Source organism: Apodemus sylvaticus, chromosome 5 (genome assembly GCF_947179515.1).
Source record: "Apodemus sylvaticus chromosome 5, mApoSyl1.1, whole genome shotgun sequence".
In the NCBI taxonomy this organism is placed as follows: Eukaryota; Metazoa; Chordata; class Mammalia; order Rodentia; family Muridae; genus Apodemus; species Apodemus sylvaticus.
Genome location: NC_067476.1, coordinates 51,820,911 through 51,829,485, shown reverse-complemented (window position 1 = coordinate 51,829,485; position 8,575 = coordinate 51,820,911). Strand labels below are relative to the sequence as shown.

The following is an 8,575-nucleotide window of genomic DNA, read 5'->3' as shown; positions in this document are numbered from 1 at the left end:
ATGGTGATGTCTGGACCCTGGCTGTCACCAAAGGCCATGTATTATTCCATGGCCCTATCAAAGCTGGAGGCTGTGCAGATGTCTGTGGAATGTGTTGCCACTAAAGGTCACCCAGATGTTCATGATCTGTGATGCCACCTGAAGCCATAGTGACGTCCTGGCCCAGGCTGCCACTAAGGGCCATGCCTGGGCCAGTGGTCCTGCTGCAACCCAGGTCTGTGGCCTGAGTTACCAAAGGCTACACATAGATGTCCACGGTCTGGGCAGCCACTTGAGACCAAGTGCATGTTTGAGGGCCATACTGCCGCTGGGGGGACACCTGAGGCCATGGTGACATGGGTCCGTGCTGCTACTTGAGGCCCTGTGTGTGTCCACGGTCTTTTCACGGCCGGGGTCTGTATTGATATCCAAGGCCTGTGTCACTACCAAAGGCCATTCGGATGCTCCTGGTCTGGACTGCTACCTGCAGCCACGTTGATGTCTAAGCACTGGGCTGAGTTCGTCCCACCTCTCCCCAGCCATCACACTAGAGAAAGTTTGCCCTGACCCTGGCCTGAGCAGCAGGAAAGAACTGTCCCTGATGCTGTGAGTGCTGGAGGGCTGGCCCTGCCCCTTGCTGGACTGCAGCACTCAAGAGAGCTGGCCCTAGTGGTGTGGGTGCAGAAACGCTGGGGCCAAATGGTATGAGCCCGGGGGGAACTGGCCTTGATGGCATGGTGGAGAGAGAGCTGGCCCTGAGCAGTATGGCAGAGCTGGCCCTGTGGCAAGGGTGCAGGGGAGCTGGTGGACTGACGGACTCAGCTACCTCCAAGGCCCAGCGCCTAACATCTACCCCGCTTATAAGCTGCTGGAGTATGTGAAGAGACCAGTCCTGCAGAAACAGCGCTGTAGGATCTCCATGGCCCAGTGAAACAAGTCCTAGAGGAGTCTCACTGAGGGCCCAGTATTGGCAGACAGTGTAGCAGAAGCCAGAAGCCTTGAACCAGAGCCATGACTCACTGCAATGAACAGTTATAAGAAAATTGAACAAAATGGTATATTTTGTGACACACGATGACACACCAGAGCTTCCATGGTGAATTTTTTTTTTTTGTTTTCTTTGCTGGGGAGATAACAAGGATGAATATCAGATATAGAAGTACTGGGAAATGAGTGGGGTTGGGGTGCGTGGTATGACATTTGCAAAAAAATCAACAAAAAAGGAAAACAAACCAAAAAAATATATTTTTCCCTATATATTTCCCTTTAAGGAAATCTCAGTCAATATAAGCCTACAACCAGATCTAATGGAGGCATATATTGACTGAGGTTCCCTCCCTCAGTATAAAATAAAATAAGTAAAAAAGTATTTATGTATATGGAAGCTCTTTTGTGGAGATCAGCTTGTGGGAGCTGGCTCTTTCCTTCACCCTGTGGGTCCTGGGGATCCAGGTTCTTGACAGCAAGTGCCTCTTCCTGCTGAGACATCTTACCCGTCTTCTTTTTTATGCTGAGACAGGTTCCTGCTAAGTTGCTCAAGCTGGTGTTTAAAGATCTGCCTGTTTGTTTTAGTTATGTGTATATGTCTGTGCCTGGATTGAGTCTGTGTGCATCATGCATGCAGGAGCTCCTGAAGGCCAGAAGGGGGCGCTGGGTCCCCTGGAGCTGGAATTAGAGGCGGTTGTAAACTACTGGAGTGGAGTAAGGGGAACCAAACCCTGGTTCTCTACAAGAGCAGTAATTGTTCTTAATGTCAAGCCATCTCTCCAGATCTCTGCCAAGAAGAAGGAAAAGGAGAGGGAGGAGAAGGGGGTAGGGGAAGAGAAGGAGGGGGAGGAGGAAGAGGAGGAGGAGAAAAGAAAAGAAAAAAGAAGAGAAGAGAAAGATCAGTGTGACATAGTGGTATGTGCCTTTAATCCCTGCTCTTGGGAAGCAGAGGCAGGCAGATCTCTGTGTGTTTAAGGACAAATTGGTTGCCGGGCGTTGGTGGCGCACACCTGTAACCCCAGCACTCTGGGAGGCAGAGGCAGGCGGATTTTTGAGTTCGAGGCCAGCCTTGTCTACAGAGTGAGTTCCAGGACAACCAGGGCTATACAGAGAAACCCTGTCTCGAAAAAACCAAATCCACCCCCTACCCCACCCCACTTCCCAAAAAAAGGACAAATTGGTCTACATAGGGACTCCAGGCCAGCCAAGGCCACATAGTGAAACTTTTGTCTCAACAAACAAAAAATAAATAAAATTTTTACCATGTTTGTTTGTTTGTTTACTTTTAGCCCAGGCTGATTTTGAACTTGCTCCGTGCCCAGAGCAGGTCTTGAACTTGAGATTTCTTTGTCTCCTCCTCTCAGGATCAAAGGCAGACACCAAAAGAAGCCCAGGTTTGTTTTGCTTTCTTTGTCTGAAGCTGTTTTCTTAGCACTTCTTGCCTTCCCAAGCCTTTACCTTAATTCTTATCATTAGCTATGGACTGCAGAACCAAAAAGACCACAGCAAGAACCGGGCTTGTCACAGGATGCCCAAGCATCAACTGCGCATGCGCACAAGGCGAGTGACACTGGCTGAAAGACAAGCGCCCCTTGTGGCGAGCTGACAAGCCTGTACCATCCATCGCCTTTAAAAAGAAGTGCGTGTGATTTGGGTTTAGGCCTGTCACAACCACACCAATGACCATTTTCTAACGTGCTCCTGGCGATACACAGGCTGTGCACTGGACTCGTTCTATTCACTGACAGATGCTCCGAAGAATCGAGAGGTTTGCGTCCTATGCCTGACTCCTGCCTCTAACTCTAGCCTTCACAGATAAAATTCTCTTCTGGATCCTGCCCTCATGGTTACTGATGAAATTATTTCCCCTTGACTCCAAGATCATTGTATCGCAGAGACTCGGTGGTAGAAGGATTTCCTGCATGTGCAAGGAAGGCCTGGGTCCTTTTTTTTTTTTTTTTTTTTTTTTTTTTTTGCCAGACAACCTTCCAGCATTCAAGTGATTGTTTGCATAGAATATTCTCCTCGAGCCAACTCAGATGCAGAGTTGAAGGAGAAAACAGACAAGCAACGAGTCTCAGCTCAGCCTAGGATGGAGATGACACTCAGCTGAGTGAGACACGGGCTTCCACTGCTGTTCTGTTGCCTGGAATCTAGTGACATGCATGGTGCGTGGTTACGTATGAATTCAGGGGGAGCAGGGAATGGTGCTCACCAGAACTCACAAAATCAGGTCTCCCGAGACAGCACTTGGCCTGTTCTAGAAGTTCACATCCCTTCTTCAAAGATTCCATTTTTAGCTGATTAAACACTGAACCAAGGCACAGAGAAATGACAAAAGTCATCAGGTGACCTGTGTGTGAGTGAGGGCTTGCTTCCATAGCTCATACTTAATAGCCACTGTATACATTAACTCAAAAAAATCAGAAGAAAAAAATTAGTTTTATTATCTTGAAGTATCAAAAGTGAAGGGAGACCGAGAGAGATGTCGCCTAAATGTAAAATCTTCTGGAGGAGGTGTGCAGCTCAGTGCTAAACCTCTCACTCCTGGGGCAACTCCCAGCTTAAACAAACAAACAAAAAACTTGGCCGGGCAGTGGTGATGCACTTGGGAGGTAGAAGCAGATGGATTTTGGAGTTTAAGGCCAGCCTGGTCTACCGAGTGAGTTCCAGGACAGCCAGGGGTACACAGAGAAACTCTGTCTCAAACAAAACAAAACAAAACAATAAATAAATAAGTAAATAAATAAATAAATAATAAAAACTTAAGTGTCTGCATACACATGGTACACAGACAGATACATGCAGGCAAATTACCCATATACATAATAAAATAAAAATAAATTTAAAACCCAAACGTTCTGAACGGGAAGCGAACGAATAGCAAAGGGGGTGGGGGTGTTGGGAACAGTAAAGGGGCTGGGGCCAAGCCTGGGCACCTGCTTAGATCCCTGGGCCCCACTTGGTGGAAGAAAAGAGAATCTACTCCTTCAGGCTGTCCTCAATCTCCACACATGGGAGCTCTGCACTTGTGAACACAGCATAAATAAGTAGAATACTAAAGGAGGGGAGGGGGGCTACAGAGATGGCCCAGCACCCACACTGCAGCTTACAACTGTCCAAAACTCCAGTTCCAGGTGATCCCGCACCCTCTTCTGGCCTCGGTGGCATCAGACTTGCATAAACATATGCAGTCAAAACGCTCATACCCATGAGGCAAAAACAAAAAATAACTGGAAAAGACTCTTAACTTTTTATCTACAGGACTGGGGCAAGAGGAGGCAGCATGTATCAGGAAGAGAAGGTTGGGGGGGGGGGACAAAAGAAGAAAAGGGAGGGAGGGAGGGAAGGAGGGCAGAAGGAGCTGGGAAATCAGTTTGGTGTTAAGAACACTTGCTGCTTTTCCAGAGAACCGAGGCTGGATTTGCAACTCTAACATAGCACCTCACAACAGTCCAAAACTCCAGTCCAGGCAATATAAGTCCTTCTCCCAGCCTCCACTCTCACAGGTATGCAAGAGTACACACACACACAGATAAAACATCCAAACACACATCATCATCATAGATAATTTTAAAGTAAAGGAAAATATTAGTGTTCAATTTTGACTGCAAACAAAGCCAAAAATTAATCTATACAATGTGAAGCTGAGTGGTGGTGGTGTACGCCTGTAATCCCAGCACTCGGAGGCAGAGGCAGGCGGATTTCTGAATTCGAGACCAGCCTGGTCTACAGAGTGAGTTCCAGGATAGCCAGGGCTACACAGAGAAACCCTGTCTCAAAAAAATCAAATTTAAAAAACAACAACAACAACAACAACAACAACAAAAAAAAACAATGTGAAGAAATTTCCTACATTACAACTCAACAGGAAACAGGAAAAAGTAACAAACAGCGGAGAGGGGACCAGAAAAGCAGACAGCTCTCACAAGATCAAATAGCAACATAAGAAAAAAACTGACCCAATAACGGCCCCCCACCCCCTTCACCCCCCACACCCCCACACCCCCACACCCCCACACCCCCACACCCCCACACACCCCCCTCCCCGTCTTCCTCTGACAACTCCAGCTAGGGCAAAGGGGATTGCTTAGAGTCCACAAGTTCCAGACCAGCCTAGGGCGACATAATGTTGTCAAAACAAAATGTAATAGTTAAAAGGACACAAGTGCCGAGCCAAGCTACCTGAAGTCACCAGAGAGTTTTCTGAACCCCTCTCCACTTTCAGAGGGAGGAAGAGAAGCAGCTGAGGAAACCAGCAGGGAAGCCGGTCCCTGCTCCTGCTACCAAGGCTTGGTACCTGGCATTAAAGCTCACTCAATGAGACTACTCTGTAGCTGAGGAAGGGGTTGCAAAGAGATGGTGCTCTGAGTTCTGCTAAGTTCTCCCAGGTTGCTGCTGTTGCTGTTAGTGTGTATGTGTGGGGGGGGGAGGGGTTGCGGGTATGTGTTCATGTGTGTGTGAGAGAGAGAGACAGACAGAGACAGAGACAGAGCGAGACAGACAAACAGAGACCAAATAAACATAACCTGCAGAAAGCCTATTTCAAGTTAGAGAAGCATACAGTACTGACAGTCGAACCTATGCTTGAGGAGTCCAGGCATCCACTCAAGGGGCTTTCTGCTCTTCCCTCCAAGAGTTACCTTACAGGTTACTGCCTTCCAGCAGCAGCAAAATCTGACCTTCTGTCTAGATGTCGGGGCCCAAGAGTGGGGCTGCAGCTGTGTGTGCCTGGAGCAGGACACCGCGGTGGGCAGAAAGGTGGTTAGAGCAGAAGCAATGCCAAGATGCTGGTGGGGAGGATTGTTTTCTTTCCAGCCAGAGCTCTTGCCTCCTGGAGAGCCATTTGCTCTGCTTTCTTCTCCCTGTGTGTGCTACAGAAAGCTCAGCGCAGAACTACCCAGGGAGCATTCCATCAGCGCTAACCTGGCCTGGGCACCGGGATGGAACAGCTGGTAGCCACGGTGTTTCTCCTGCTCACTGACAGTGGCGCACTCGTGCTCAGAGTAAACAGCTCCCACAGAACCTAGAGGAGCTCTGGCTCAGTGCTACCTGGATGACCAGGAACCCCCCTCTGGATAGGGCTGGGGAAACGGATGGTGTTTAGGTCTGAAAATTCTAGCAGCCAGCTGAACCTGCTACCCAGCTCTGTGGAAAGAGTCAGGGCTTTCTGCTTGAAGTGCCTTGGAAAGTGGAGAGTAAAGGTGATCCCTGTCATTCTCTGAAGGGACAATGATCTTGAAGCTCAGCCTGGCCACTGCTTTCTCCCCCTCACCCCAGCCTTCTGTTGGTCAAAGACTTGAACTCTTCACTTCTGTTTGGAATCCTCCCACGTGGCCTGAGATAGATCCACTGGAGTCCTGAGGGGAAAAAAATCTTGGGGCTACAGAGCAGTGTTCTGCCTTTGGGGATATCAATGTCCCTTCTACAGCACCCTACCAGACAAGACGAGGCAGCTGTGCAATCTTCATTCCTCAGGCCACAAATCCAGCCCCTGAGCAAAAGCACCCTTGCATGGGCCACATCTGGACCCTACCTTTTGTTCTTGTCATAAGCCAGAGACCTGGGGCTATGCCTTTGTTTCCCACTCTGTCAATTCTATACCCATTTTATGGATCCTCACAGCTAAGATGGATGGTAAAGGCTTGGCAGAAGCCAGGGCCAGTGAGTGACCAACTGGCACATTCCAGGATGCGTTCTAGCAGCTGCCTTCTCCACTAGGCTGTAAGTCACAGTATCTTTGTCATCCCCGACCCGGACTCTGTGTTACAACAGGGAAGTGCCAATAGTGAGACTGGGAGAAGTGGAGAGCCTTGAACTCAGGGACCACTTAAGTAGGGAAAGAAGAGGCAAAGATGCCCCCTGGGGAGCCATCCGGGAAGTACAGACCGGGAGACCCCACCCACTTAGCTGGACTAACAAGCCCAACCATTGAAAGAATATACATTATGACCTCTTGCTGAGCCTAGGAAGGAAAAATAAAACACATATGTGAGTTTCACGGATACGGGCTCTAGCTCTTCTGGTCCCAGGCACTGTGGGAGCCACGGGTTACCGCACAGACATGGCCAAGTCTAAGAACCACACCACACACACCCAGTCCTGCAAATGGCACAGAAACGGCATCAACCCTGGTCACAAAGGTACGAATCTCTTAAGGGGGCTGACCTCAAGTTCCTGAGGAACATGCGCTTTGCCAAGAAGGACAAGAAAGGCCTGAAGAAGATGCGGGCCAACAATGCAAAGGCAGTGAGTGCGCGTGCAGAGGCCATCAAGGCCAAGATGCCAAAGGTGCCGCAAACTCAGCCGCCTGGCTTTTATTGCTCACCCCAAGCTTGGGAAGCTGATTCGAAGCTACAGGGCCAAGGGGCATAGGCTCTGCCAACCAAAGCCCAAGGTTCAAACCAAGGCAGAGGCCAAAGCTCCAGCTAAGGCCCAGGCTTCAGCTCCAGCTCAGGCTCCCAAAGGTGCCCAGGCTCCTGTGAAGGCCCCATGGAAAAGGCTCCTGCCAGTGTGAAGCAGACAGACTGCTGTGACACACACCCCCACACACTATTTGCAGATGACCAGTGAGTGTCCTATGCTGTTTTTACAAATAAACTTGAGGCTAGATCTGTAGAAGGAGGAGGAGGAGGAGGAGGAGGAGGAGGAGGAGGAGGAGAAAGAGAAGAAGAAGAAGAAGAAGAAGAAGAAGAAGAAGAAGAAGAAGAAGAAGAAGAAGAAGAAGAAGAAGAAGAAAGAAAGAAAGAAAGAAAGAAAGAAAGAAAGAAAGAAAGAAAGAAAGAAAGAAAGAAAGAAAGAAAGAACACGGGTTCTGGAGTCTGTCCGTGGACACTGTTTGTTGTTTGTTCCCTGGGTTCCCCAAGGCTGCCTTAGGGTCTCTCTGGGAGAACCAGTAATAAAGACACTAACGAGAACTTTCTGGGGTAGCTATGTAACAGCAATAGAGAAGCCAGTGTGACACAGGCAGGACTGGGAGGTTCTCCAGAAACAAATCCCTGCCCTTTCCCCACAGCTTTGAGTTCTAGGACAAAGCTTACGAGATTTAGAAATCGCAGCTCTCCAGAGCTACTTCTACAGGGATGGTACCTCCTAAGACAGACAGATAGACAGACAGGCAGGTACACGCACGCACGCACACACACACACACACAAAGTATCACTTCTGGGACCAGCAGCAAGCAAAGATTCACCCTGGGACCCTGGCCAGAGAGTAGGTAGTCAAACTCGCCTTGGAATGCGCAGGCCAACACAGAAGCCCTGGGGGAGGGGGGGGCGGGTGCCTTCTTTCCCAGATCACACCTCTCAGCTCAGTGCAGGACACCCAGGAGACAAGTAGAGGCAAAGTCTGAGCCAAGAGAAGTCTAGGGAATCTGGCCAGCGGGGTGGGGTGGGGGGGCAGCCCTAAGTGAACCTGCACTCTCCAGCTTGGAGCCTCTGGAAATCCTGGGTGTTTGAGGCTTACCCTAAACACCACTGGGATTTGTGCTGTAGCAACAGAGAAGGCAGCTGGCTGACAGCTGGAGTTGGGGGAAGCACCTGATGCAAAAGAAGCCGCTTTCTTCAATCCAAGAGCCTCAACGTTCATCATCATCATCATCATCCTCAT

The 8,575-nt window shown here is 49.4% G+C and overlaps 1 pseudogene; it reads left to right on the top strand.

Moving 5' to 3' along the window:
* Nucleotides 1-7,030: 7,030 nt before the first annotated feature.
* On the top strand, nt 7,031-7,483 carry LOC127684773 (60S ribosomal protein L29-like; annotated as a pseudogene).
* Nucleotides 7,484-8,575: the final 1,092 nt, after the last annotated feature.